The 13,814-nt window shown below is 49.0% G+C and overlaps 1 protein-coding gene across 3 annotated transcripts in view; it reads left to right on the top strand.

The window, feature by feature from the left end:
* The window catches only part of LOC135910514 (protein NLRC3-like), a 69,541-nt gene that overhangs the window by 42,196 nt on the left and 13,531 nt on the right, over positions 1-13,814 (top strand). The window contains exon 1 of one of the 3 annotated variants that reach the window (XM_070540803.1): positions 13,542-13,807. The exons of the other annotated variants lie outside the window; for them this stretch is intronic. The gene's annotated coding sequence lies outside the window, so the exon portion shown is untranslated. Of the gene's footprint in view, positions 1-13,541; positions 13,808-13,814 lie in introns of those variants that run through there. 3 annotated transcript variants of the gene reach the window in all.

Below are 13,814 nucleotides of genomic sequence, written 5' to 3'. Positions count from 1 at the left end.
GCGGCCACGTGAGAAGCGACCAGATGTAATAAAGCGTTTAACTCCAGGGCCCGGAAACCAGCATGCACGGCCCTCCAAAATACCCCAGCAGCGACGCATTGCAGCAGCACATGCTTGTTGGATTCTTAAAGGGAGCAACTGGGACACAGCGAAGATGGGACTATATGCCCCAGCGCTCTAGTCTGTCACGCGTTGCGAGCACTTGCCACCCTAGACGCCACATTAAGTCGCGAAAGTGGCCAGACAGAAATGGCGCCGTTATCGCATCCCACGACACGTTATTGGAACGTGCGATGCGTGCTGGGGGAACTAGAGGAAGCAGTAAGACTGACATATATCTACAAGACGGTTTTCGAGAACGTGTACATCAGGACATATCTGTTGGATGGATGGATGGAAACAACGTTATTTAGAATCCGGCAAATTTGACGACCCGGGCTCAGGTCTCCCATGAGGGGACTTCGAGGCCTTGCCTCGTCGCCGCCTCTCGGGCTTGCTGGACAGCCCACTCTTGTGTCTTGAGGTTGGAGCTGCGCAGAGCGGCGGCCCACTTCGACGCAAGAGCCTCCGGAGCTACTGCCATTGTAGCTGATGTAACCCCGACACTCCCACAACATGTGTGACAGCGTCGCTCTAGTTTCCTGACATAATTTGCAAAGAGCAGTCGGGTATTGCGCGGGGAAAATGTGCTGCAATCGCACCGGACTGGGGAATGTTTTTGTTTGCAATTGTCGCCAGATGACTGCCTGGCGACGTTTCAGCATGGGGTGAGGTGGGGGCAGCAACCGCCTGCCTAGCTGGTAGTGCTTGGTGATGTCATTGTACCGATCGGCCGTAGAGTAAAATGCAGGTGCGCTTAACACGTGTGGTCCTCGATTTAAGTGCACGCCCGATAGCATGTAACGAATGCTTGTACCAAGGAAACAGCAGGCGAGTTCACGCTCAGGACATTGATCACGCTGTAATACGCGGAGCAGAAATCGCAGAGCAAGCAGCCGGCAGCGGAGAGACACAGATGGGAACGCGAACCCACCGCGAGTGCGTGGTTTCCCCAGCGCCGCGCGACGGACCAGTTCTGTGCTGCCCGACCAGAAGAAGGAACCAAGAAGGGACTTCAATGAACTAGTAACACGTAATGGTGGCTGTACAATGTGACAACCGTACTATACGTACACGGCCGCAAAATACAGACTGTGCTATGTACCTTTTTTCTAATAAGGGTAAATCATACCCTTGAATATCCTGAATATTACATCTTCAACAATTAAGAGCCACACAGAGTTTCATATGCCATCTTAGGTGTAATCAAGGCCTAAAATACGAATAAGATCGCTCTTTTGAAGACGGTACCAATGAACAAATAACGACAGTTTGAAAAAAAAAATTACCGACGATTACGTTACTTCCTAATGCGAAATTTGAGCGCAGCAAATAAGCTGTTTCACCTTTTCGATAGATTGAGGCAAAGAAATCGAGCAACACATGTATGCGCTATCACAGAATTTTTTTTTCACACGTATTCCTTTAACAAAGACTCCACTAACAGTTCTTGACAGTCATGAAGGAAGCTTCGACTTGGTACGACTTGGTACACAGTCATGAAGGAAGCTTCGACATGTTCGACTTGGTACACGACTTGCTGACGGTCATAAGGAAGCTTCGACATGTTGGACTTGGTACACCAATGCTTGATTCTCAAAGACGAGATCTATACAAGTGCCTCGCGAGGTTGTCACAGCCGTGGGACGCGTTACGATGGCTCTCTGATTGCCACCGCACAGGGCGAACGGCAGCGGCAATTTCGGCTCGGGCGGTGCACATATACAGATCCGCCGCCACCGATCTGACTCTCTGATTGCCACCGCACAGGGGTTGCATTGGAGGAGGAGCGAAGAAAGGAATTAAGTTCGAGCCGGCGCTTTGACAACCGGAGACTCGCAGGAAGAGGGGGGAGGGGGGCGGCGTGTACACCCAGTGGCAAACGATGGGGGCAGAAGCGCGCGCAGCAAGCGGACAACACGATAAAGGGAGGAGGGAAGAGATAGCGACTGACTGATGCCGCTGACGCCGATAGTGAGTCAACCCCAGCTGCGGAGTTGGTTTCAGGGACAACGCCGCCGATGCCGACACAAACAATATGATACCCTCGCTTCCGCAGCGCTAAGAACCAGGTCTAGCCGTGGGAAGGTGGTCACGTATTCGTCGACGTGCCGGGGCCTACGTGAAATAACCGGCGCGTCGGCAACTGAAGAGCACCCTATCCGCCACACAAGAACAGGGGGGGGGGGACCCTTTCCTCCTCTTTCTGCATGGCGGCGACGGTGTTCTATGCAGTCACGTTATTTTAACTCTCTAGCGGCGTCAGTGGCATCCAGCGGTATCAGTCGGTCGCTGCTAGCGCTGGGAGGATGAAAGGGGGCGGAGCTGGTTACGAGGCCGACGACAACGCCGACGACGACGCGAAACCCAGGAACGGACGCCAAAGAGCTGCGCTCTAAAATTTAGCGCTGCACTTGTATTGTTTCCGTACTCAGTGAAAACTCGAAGGCTACGGGATAAGCTGTCTTCCTTCCGGAGATGCAGTGTGATGTCATCAGCAAACGCTGTCACCTTCACAGCACCAAGCTCAAAAATGGCTCCAGGCTGAGCACAATGAGTACTGGGGAAAGAGGCACCCTTGACGAACACCACGAGTGACGGGAAATGGTGCACCTTCACGACCATCAAGAAATAATGTACTTCGGATATTTTAATAGGCATTCCTAATAAGTTCCACAAAATTTAATGAAAAGCCGAACGAGGTCAGTACATTAAATAGGTAGCTATGTTCAAGGCGATCGAATGCCTTTTCTTGATCTAGTGAAACCAAGAGACCTCGTGCTGACCTGGTCAGCGTGTACGTCATTATGTCATGCGTAACGAACGAGAAACTGTGTGCGAGTCTGAACGAGAGACTGCCAAAGCATACATGATGCTGTCCTATTCGTGCACAAAGACGGTCAGCTATCTCAGGTGGAATCTGAGGCAGCCGACTAAGCATTGTACGAGATCCTCGAGAACCAGGATCTATTTGCGTAGTCGTGCGTGCCATGTTTTCAAAACGAGCCCTTCCTGTTACGCGCGGCAGGCGACGTAACAGGAAGGGCTCTTGGGGTCGCAGAACCGAATGCATTCGGCTGTCTAGAAAGAGAGTTTCTTGCAAAGCGCAGAACTTCAGGTTGTGCACACGGATTACGGTTGCATCGCCAAGCAGCAGCTTACAAAAACGACGCTGCGATGAGGGGTTGGAAACGCCTCCGTAGCTCACGCTGCCATGACCGCATCAGCGGAGTCAGTCGATTGGCCCCAAGGGCAAACAGAGCTCCGTGGCGGTATCCACCAGTTCTTCTGACGTGCGTCGTCTGAGTGCACGACGTTCAACTGAACAATGCAGACGCCACTGCACCTTGAGCGCGTCCCTTGACTCTGGGTCAGATTTAGAAACAGAGGCGCGCAAGACTCTTGACAGTCAAAACAAGAGCACGAGTGTGCTTCATGTAGAACACGGATGTTGAGACGCCAAGGTTTTACGGATGAGGAAGCAGGGAAGCAAATTTCAAGTATAACTGGTCTGTGATGGGAAATATAACAGGATATGAAGGTAATGTTATCACATCAGATTGGGAGACATACTGAGCTAAAATGCTTGGCACATAGGCTCGGTACGTCTAACCTGCTTGACGACGCGCCGCGTCACCACGTTCAGACAAATGAAGAACCATTAAAAAGTATATCCAGCAACGGAAAGTGCTGGACGAGGCGACGAAACTCCCGTGCGTTCCAATCAGGGCGACCTCAACTCGGGCCTTGCACATCTGCTCGCGTGTCTAAAACGCGATTAAAATCTCCAACAAGCACCACATGACGACCTTCCAGGAAATACACGTCCAGGTCACGAAAAAAATCATTCGGCCTAATGGCCTGCGCGGGTCCATATATGCACAAAATCCGTAACCTAAACAAAAATAGTACACAACCAAATGCCACTATCCACCCAGAGGAGGCCGGCGAACATGGTATGTTTTGATTGCCCGAGCATGCCTCTTCTTTTTCCTTTGCCGACGCTGGTTGAGGCGGGGTCAGGGCAATTTCTTTGATTACGGTGTCACGCGCAGTCGCAACCGCAGTTGACGCCAGCGGTAAGCGGTGGTAAGGGGGGAAAGGCTCCAGCAGTAGCGTCCGAGTATGAACGCCGCACAGGGCACGCGACCGTAGGGTGACGATCCCCGCAACGCCAACAAGGACGGTCACATACGTCCCTTTCATGGCCATGGATACCACAACGGCCACAGAACGCTGCGGTGCACTGTGCAGGGTGTAGTGGCAGTTGCAAGCCGCGGTAGTCAAACGTCACACGATGACCAGAGAATCGCAGGTAATTGGGAACCTCGGTTGTGGCGCTCATTTCCATCCGAATGAAGCGGGTGCCCGTGAGCACGCCACGTCGTCCGCTCATAAGGTCAATGTTGAATTGAATTGAATTGACCAATTGAATTGGTCAATGTTGTTGAATTGAATGTATTCGGGTTCAAAGGGGTAAACAATAATTCGCCATTCTGTGGTCGCTAAGTGCAAGTATACTGGCTATACTGTTATTAAAATACGTTCGTGGTGGACATTTCCGCATCCACTTATGAGTATGTGTAATGGCTGTCTCGTAATATCATTCTTGTAGCCAAAGCTCTAGAGGTTCGAAGGTTCAGTTGTCAGGCACTTAATTTTTTCCTTACTAAGCTTCTGAGTGAAAAAAACAAATGCTCCTTCTATGCATAAAAATAAACTTTAATTATTGTTCAACAATACGTAAATTCCTGCAACTGACAAAATTGCCAGTGCTCTCTGTGTTAAACCTTTCCATCACAATGAGTTTGCAGGTGCGTCACATCATATGTTTTTCATATCTTTCAAAATGCATTCTATTCCGGACATGTTGCACATAACTGTGTTTTAATGCTATCTTTCATTAGTCTGTGTAGACTGTTCGCGTATGTATTATGAAATCTTGTTTAATCTGCGCATAACGAGATAAAGGTAGGATGAAGACAGTGTTTGTCTGCGTACTACCTTTTTTACCGTCCTTTGTCTAGCCTGTTCACATACGTTACTGTATTAGGTAAGCCTTGATACTTTCACTACGCATTATGCTGTCCTTTTGTGGTTTCCACCACACGTTTATTCTTGCTTATGTGTCTTTTTTCTTTATTCTAAAGCACGTGCCTATAATGAATCCTCGTAGGGTTTGACAGTATCAAAAAGTAAAACAAATATAATCAGATGAGACCTCGTTTAGTTGTATTGTATTTCCCACGTTTTTTGGGCTCGTGTCAGATTCGTCGGGCGATCCCACCGCTGTGAACCAGATGTAGGAGTTGTCGGACGATCTCGCCGCTGCCACCATTTGAAGGAGTTGAAGGTCGTAGAGCGGAACTTGGGAGGAACTAGGTGAACAGGATTTATTTACATTATTTACAGTTGAAACAAGAGATACATCGACAGTCCAGCGTGGCTCCCAAATGGAGCCCGCAAGACGAAGCATACAGCAAACGAGCACACAGCTGACGAGTACATTGACGAGCACAGAGCACGACGACGAGCACACTCTAGCAGCCGACAATCGCTGCTTATAAGCACTCGGTCCCCCCTTGATTGCAAGGGGACGGAAACGTTCGTCCAGTCATTGTAAATACGTCGCCTCTCCTCGGGACGGCTTACACACACGCACACAGGTGCATGGCCCGGAGCCGACGTCAGAGGGGCTTCGTAGAACTCGGAGCCGACCCGGGTAGCGTACCCGGGTAGCACATTGTCTTTCGTCTTGGTCGGTGCGTGGGAAGGAGCCTACGACGACGTTCCCGCGGCAACTCCCCCACCCATGGCAGATCAGGTCCGCGTTGGGGAGTTTGGTAACAATAGTTGGCCCGCCTAACTCACTCCGTCACAACGGCGACGAGGCTAGAGCGTAACGATGGCGGTTTCAGCACAAACCCTGCTTCGTCAAACGCATCCTAGCTGAAGCGACTGAGAGTGGCGGACGTGCGTATTGTTCCCGACACAAAGTCGACTTAGTCACGCCGTGGCTAGAGGTTCGCGGCGGCGTTCCAAGGTGAAGTTGCCACCGCTGGCGTAAATGGCTGGCAAACTTGCACTGCAGCTGGCCGTTCTTAACAGCTCCAACATGCTGAAGTTTCTATATTTGTTTACGTCTTCGTGCGGTTCTAACTTCAGTAATGATATCTAGATCTGCAAATTTCCTTATCAGCATGAATATTTGTTGCTATGAACAGTATTCGCGTGTGCTTTGTGGACTTTGTAACATAAGGTGGCAGTAAAACATTTATTGTAATTTGAAGCTGGCGTGGGCCCTTTCCTTTTGTTTATTTGCGGCAGAGCGGCGACAGTGAAATGCGCTGATGCACCCGACAGGTTGTTATATAACATTGGTCGGATGCTTTAATGCGTTCCACTATCACTGCTTCAAGATATGTGTGGTTGCGTGTGTGTGCGCACACACGCGCACACACTCGTCCGAAATACGTCCGCCACTTCATCCCATTTCGAATGTCCGATGGATCTACAAATTTGTTTTACAAACGGCCGATGGACGTCTGTTAGGGATTTGCGGACGTCCAATTGGAGTCCTTTATATCGGAAAAGAATATCCATAGGACGTCCGCCGGACATCCTGGGCCAGAAAGATGTGACCTCAATTCACTTCTCATTTGCGTGCATGATCACTGCCACATGTCCAGTCGCAGATAACCATTCGGCCAAGGTGCTGTCTACTCTCTACAACAGCGGTGGGAATAAGAGAAAATGGGGTCATCGCTTTTAAAAAGCAAACGCTACAATTACGTTGTAGTATATATTGCCAACGCCTCCTATAATATACAATGCCTGGAACGTGAGCCGCAAACGCGCTGCATGCCCTTCCCTCGCCTGTACTCTCCTCCTTTTGGTACGGTGGCGAGCGCCTCTTGCGGCCAGCCCTTGTAAACATGCCGGTGGCGCGGCTACCGGGAGCCAACCGGGAGCGACGTCGGCAGCCAAGCTACAGTGTACTAGCCAAGCGGCTGGCGCGTCGTGAGCTTTCGGCGGCGGCGTCAGTGGTTGCCATGGAGACCGGTACGGTGGCGCGCGCCGTCCTGCGGCGCATGGTCGCAACACTCGGCAGAGAGCTCCCTATGGAAAAGAGAGCGACGTTCCAGGCATATAGTTATAGGAGGCGTTGATATTGCAATACAGCTGGCACGCGCTTCTAAAGTTTTGCCGGAACAACAGCTCCTATACCAAGCGGCAAAGCGCAATGAGAAGGTTGCGGAACCGTTTGTCGCCGAACTTCCAAACACCGTGGCCTTCTTTGCCATGCTTCTTTTTGCTCGGTAGCTCGGACAGGAGTGACCAAATCACGGACTAAATTCGGCTCCAAAGCCCTGACATGCGTGTTAGCATAACACCACCCGTTTCCGTGGGGTCGATCTTTGAGATGTCTGAACAGGTCGGGAATGGCGAAAGCCCTGCGTGCGCTATTCTCTCTCAAATATGCGGACGACGAGGGACCCTTGCCCAAAGACGTGCATACGCCTTGGCACGCACGTTCGCTACACCAGTGCGCACACTCGAGCAAGGCATCGGCCGTCTTGCACCTGCTCCGAGCGCATGGCCCTCACGGAGTATGCGCGAACTTTTTTCCCCGGTGCTTTGGAGGGGCGTACTTTTCAGGAGAAAAGGAAAAATTCTTCTCCCCGGGCAATCAGATCCCCTTTCGGCCTCCAGAGGCCGAAATGACTCCGTGGCCATACCCGAGCGTAGTTCATTGTCCCAAGATCATCACATCAACCCGGGCCCTTTACAACTCGTCCCACGGCCACTCGGGTTTGAACCCGCGCGACCTTCCGTGCCGGAACGACTACGTCTTCAGAGTACAGTCGCTCACGATACCGGTAGTTTGTTAAGGTGCTTCTGATGCTTAAATATGAAACACTTTCGAGCAACCGGCCATGCGAGCGCCGTTTTCTCGGACGGGCCGGCTTCGAGGAAGACTGTCGAAGGACACAACTTTGAAGATAAATGCGGACCAAATCGATACATTAAGCACCACCCTGAAAACTATCCGCAATTTATGAGTTAGAGTTTTTAAAAAACTCGGAAATATTGCAACGATTTCGAATATTCTCTCCACTCGTATGTGACGTTTTCGCGCTACAAGTGCTCCAAGCGATGCACTTTAAAGAATCGGAATATTTGATATCTCTGCAGAGTTGCAGAGTCGTAAACGTCGTACGTCAATATCTATTACTCGCCAATTTTCTGCGTTTGTCTAAAATTATAGAGGCCCCAAATCAGAATTCTGCTTCTTACAGTCGCCAGAATTCACATTCCTCTCCTGGATGCAACTAATTTCATTCAAACCTTTTATTCCGATAATAATTATATGGACACTCTAGGAGCACTTTCGCCGTCGGTATCGGCGTCGACGTGATGTTCGCATAAAGTCCAAGTGCGAAACATCGCGGCCGCACTCGTATGCTGTGTGCGCGAGTGAATGCGTGCGATGGTGAGGTGAGAATGGTGGCTCGATCTCTCGCGTGCAAGGGAGGAAGGGGGGGAGGAAGCACGCTGTCTTTCGTCGCGCGCAAGGTACGTGGGAGCGGTGGCTTCTAGTCCGTCGGCGGCTGTGTATGGCGCGGCTGGGCGCGGCCACGCGGGCCCCATCTCGAAAGCCATCTGCGACGGGGAGAGAGTGCGCCGAGAATTGATAGCTTCGTGTGCACTGTGTTCTCGGCGCTTAGTTTGCGTTTGAGGTGGTAGGCTACACACATTTTTTTTATCGGAAGCCAGTATTTAAGCAACTTTTTTCCCGACTACGCATGTCTTATTCAGCTTATTCAACCATCCTTAAATTGAAGAAAATGGTTCATTTGATTTTTGGCAAATAATTTTTGTCACAAAATGCGGTGAAGTGCTAGTCACGGCAGCAGTGATATGTAACCAATGATTTGCTGAATTGAGTAAAGCTTTGGAATTTATGTAGCTATATGTGGGAGACGTGTGCAATAAAGCAGGGTGAATGCAAAGTCATAAATACTAATAAAGTAATGGTCGAAGAGCTAAGCAAAGTGAACGAGATTTTCAATTTGGACCAAATATATTTGCAGAATGATCGGTAAATGCGAAAATCTCTCATCAATTTCTTTTGCTCCAGTTTGTTGCACACATCTATAAATAAGCAATGAGTGTGCAAAATTTCATATTAATATGTTAATTCAAGAAAGAGTTACCAAAGTTTGTGTAACATGAGGCGGAACAATAGACAGTTTTAGGATAGGGGCCCGAAAGAAACAGCGTCGAAGCCACTGCGCATGCGCGAGACGCAAACTGCATTTGGGTTTTGCGTTGGGAACGCTGCTTCACAGATTTAGCGGGAGCCAAAATAGCAGCCCCAAAAGTTCTGCGTCAGCAAACATGGCGGCACCCATCGAAGCGACTGCTCTGGCCCAGCACCAAACTGGGTTCGATTCGTGGTAACGCGTGAAGTTCGCAAGCTAGGAGAAGTGACTGAGGTTATCGATTTCTCTCAACTAGCGTGTGTTATGAACATTGATTCATTACACGCCGCGGATTCCGAATTCGATTGTGGATTTTATGCCTCGTAGGCCTAACACGGCTAAGCTTGGCTGGTGAAGGCACGTAAAGTTGGCTTGCTCAAAACTAAGCGCAACTAATTGTTTGCTGTTTACAGAATAGCGTCTAAATTGTAATTAAATTCCAATAGACGCAACGCAAAATTACTATTCCTATCATAAAATGGTATATTTTATTCAAATATTTCTGATAGCTTTTCTTTGACGCCGTAGTGGCGCTGCCAGCGCATTTAAGACGCTATCCGCAAACGCAAAGCCCTATTCTAAGCTCTTCACTCCTGCGTGCCCCGACGCCAACACCCGCAAAGCTCTTTGAGGCCCCAAACTATTGGGGCCCCTATTCTAAAACTCTCTAATATCTTGTTTTGAGAAAAACGTAATCTTCAAACCATGTGAAAGATGATAAAACTACACAGAGGCCTAAAATGCACTTGCTTCATAGCTGGAGCCCCCCCGTGAGATGTACTAGATTCTCCTTTTGTTCGTGTGGCTGCTCGGTGTCAACATAAAATAAAAAAAGCTATTTGGATAATATCTACATAAAAGAAATAGTACTGATTTTAGGTTTCGCAATACGAGGGTACGGGTTGCAAAACTCTCTGTAACTCCCAAACAAATGGCGTAAGGAGGATAATTTTTTGAGACATGTTGCTGAATGTTTGGGCAACATAAAATGTAAAAAAAGAACAAAAATCAATCTGGTGAAAAAATTCACCATTGAATGTGGCCTATCACCTTAAGCGAAAGGCAGCCCGAATGTCAATTCGCTCGCTGGTGCTGCCACGATTCCTCGCGCTAGCGTATTGCCAGCGAGCGTCCGCGGTCACCGAGTGAGATGTGTTCATGTTTGCCTATATCGAATCCCGGCCACGGCGGCCGCCATTAAATTGGCGCGAAATCCGAAAACACCCGTGTACTTAGATTTAGGTGCACGATTAAAGAACCCCTGGTGGTCTAAATTATTCCGGGGTCCCCCACGGCGGCGTGCTTCATGATCAAATCGTGGTTTTGGCACGTAAATCCTCATAATTTTAATTTTTAAGGTTTGCCTATTTCCGCAGCCTGGTTGTAGAGCGCTCGCTTCGGCTGCGGGAGGTTGTGGGTTCGACCGACACCGCTGCCGGGAACCCACTGGTTCAAACGAGCACAAACAAGTGTCACCCCGGCATCGCGTTCAGCTTCCTACAGGGGTGAAACACTTTGGAAATGAGCTTGCGCTCGGAATTCCTGTCGAAGCCCTCGTACCACGATTCTTGTTAGTTTACTTAGTAAGCGAGTGTTTACAAGTTTATACGGCTTATACTACTACCATGCGTACTTCGTATAACTGTCGAAAAATTTGCAATCGCAATCGATGGTTCGCCGGCGAAACCGCGACTGTTTTTCAGTGGTTCTTTGATCTGAACATTTCTGCGTTGCAGTTGTATCGTTTTGGAACCTCCCGAGGTAAAACTTCCTCTTAATTCGTTCTCCTTGACGGTGAATGCGCTATTTTTTCTAATCAAAATCTGTTTACATGATGCCACGAGCACAGACAAAAAGCTATTTTGATGAATCGCCCGAAGAAGCATGTGCCACCTGTGGCTGTCGTACAAAGAAAGCACGGAGTTCTTTGTGGGAATTGGATGCTACAACGACAATGCCTTGTTTTTTAAAAAAAAATCATTCAGCGTAGTTTGAAAAGTAAACTTCAGCATCGGCTTGCCATAAATTTGTTAATGCCAGTATACTGACTCGTCCACTTGTGCAGGACCTTGTAGGGGTTGAGGACGGACTTCGGGATGAAAACAAAACTTGGAGCATTTATTTTACATTATATACAGGGAGATGAGAGTCAAGTAACAGTCGTACAGTCGTTACGGGCCGGCAGCAACTCGGACGCTGCGGCCCGCGGCAAGAAGTTCGAGAGAGGTCAATCAGGGAATGCTCTGGAATCTCTGGAATCCTTCTTTTAAACCCTTCGAGGACTGGAAGTCGCGTCATGTTCGGCCAATGGAAGAGTCCGCTCAGATGACGCCATTTTCGGCCAATGGTAGGCGCCCGTGCGATGGTGTCATACCCAGCGAAGAGAGTCGCCGCTTGGTCCCCTTGCGGTCTTGCCTTGCTGACTTACAACTCGCTGGGGGCGACGGCGGACCAAGGCGGGCAGGGGGTGCCTTACTTTCACGGTGCTTTACTTTTCCCTGTGGTCTTGCATCGCTGGCTTGCAACGCGTCGGCACAATGGGCGTATGGGGGCTACGCTGCCAGGCCTTCCCGGTACATCACAGCCGTCTTGCTTCGGCGCCCACTTTACTTGCAACAGTGCCGGGCTATCCCCTCGCTTTCTGGAAGAGCCAAGCATTGAATAGCTCCACCGGCGGCGTACGAACTTCTTTGCACGTGAACTTGTGGCCTTCAACTTGTTTGCTCGAGCGCTCCTCTGGAATGTACTTTCCGCGTTTCTGCGCTTCTCAATTAGTTGTGCTGCGATTCGATGTGGTCTGGGGAACTCGAAGTAGGCGCAGGAAACAGCCCCATATCTAACAACCTATGGAGGAGAAAAACTAGAAGGCGGCAGTGTAGTTAGGCATGCAATCATATTTTTGCGGGGGCCATCATATGAACTACATGGGTAGAAAAAAAAGTGAGTGCCCTTTTAGAGTTGTTGATGTATCAAATGCAGAATCCGTGGTTGCTAAATTTACTTCCTCATGCTGATCTTCGATTATGCCCGTTTCAGCGACGTAACCGATTGAACCATCGCCTTCAGAAGCTGGGTTGTGGGGCAGAAACGTGCTACCCAACGTTTCTCTGACGGACGGCGGCGTAGACGCGTCCCATGTCAATTTGCACGCCGGCTTGTAACTTTGTTATCGGCTGCCTTTTCCGTGTCACCGGACAGAAAAATTTGTATTGGGAGCGCAATCATCTTATCTCATCGCCTGTACCTGTTCTCGCCGACGTTTCTGTGTCGCATCTTTTCCGAAAGTGGCAAATAAGGAGATTCTGCAACTCTGACGCCTTCATCAAGTTCACAAACACAAGATTATCTCAACAAGACCGGATGCCGTCAACGTGCGCCGAACCCACCTTAGGATCAACAGCTTCATCCGGCGTAAGCCAGCTGGTTGACTTCATGAATGCGGTTTCGCCTTAGAGTCAAACGAACACAATAATTTACTATTTATTTGGGCCTTCGGTACTTCTTATTCTTACAGAGAAGAGTACGCGAGCCTATTCACAAAAATATTCTGCACTCAAAAAATCATGTGACTTGAAATCAACGCGAGTTGATGTTGCTCTGATGACCACAGGGTCTTACAGTAGATTTCGCGATAAAATTCTAGGGAAGAAGACATCACAGGCGAAATGAATTTATCATGTTTCAGTTTATTCCTTGAAGAGTGCGAACTCGCATCTACATTGCTCTCCCGTTACGCTTCAGAAGTGCAACAAGCAGATGCTCCAACCTCAGTGTTTACATAAAAAGTCGCCAGTTTGGTCAAGTTACGTTACGCTAAATAATACGGCCAAATTTCATTTTTCTTATTCAGTTAACTGGCCCAAACGACTGATATGCGGTTTGTTTAGCTTACGACACACAGGCATATTCTTGGAGTGTGCGGTGTTCTGTAGCTTAAATTTCACGAAATACGTTTTGAAAGTGATTTACGGAAACACGTTTCCAAATTATAAAAATTGGTTGCAATAAACCGCGTTATAACGCTACAGACGACGTTCTGTGATCTTCCTTAAAACAACGCCCATTTCCACGTATAAAGCTATTCACATCATAAGCTACATCAGCGCTACAAAATGTGCAGCGGCTTGCGGAAAATACAAACAGGTTCGTCAGACCGAACACTACTATCTTCTTGGCGTTTGGTGTCTACCTGATTTCCACGTGGGGCGGTGGCGTGGACGCCTCTCACGTCAAGTTGCACGCTGGCATGTAACTTCGTTATCGACTCTTTTTTCCCGTAGTAGCAGTACAGAAATATCTGTATCTTGGAGCGCTATCATCGCCTGTCCCTGACGGAGTGCTACACGTTTTGCTTTCCTGAAGATAAGCTGAGCACATTCGAAGCCTTCGACTGCAAGAAAAAAAAAAAAAAAAAACGTTCAGCAAGTGCCGTTCTGCTTTAGGTAAGCA

The sequence above is a fragment of the Dermacentor albipictus genome, chromosome 6 (assembly GCF_038994185.2).
Source record: "Dermacentor albipictus isolate Rhodes 1998 colony chromosome 6, USDA_Dalb.pri_finalv2, whole genome shotgun sequence".
Classification (NCBI taxonomy): Eukaryota; Metazoa; Arthropoda; class Arachnida; order Ixodida; family Ixodidae; genus Dermacentor; species Dermacentor albipictus.
This window is presented reverse-complemented; position numbering and strand designations above follow the sequence as displayed.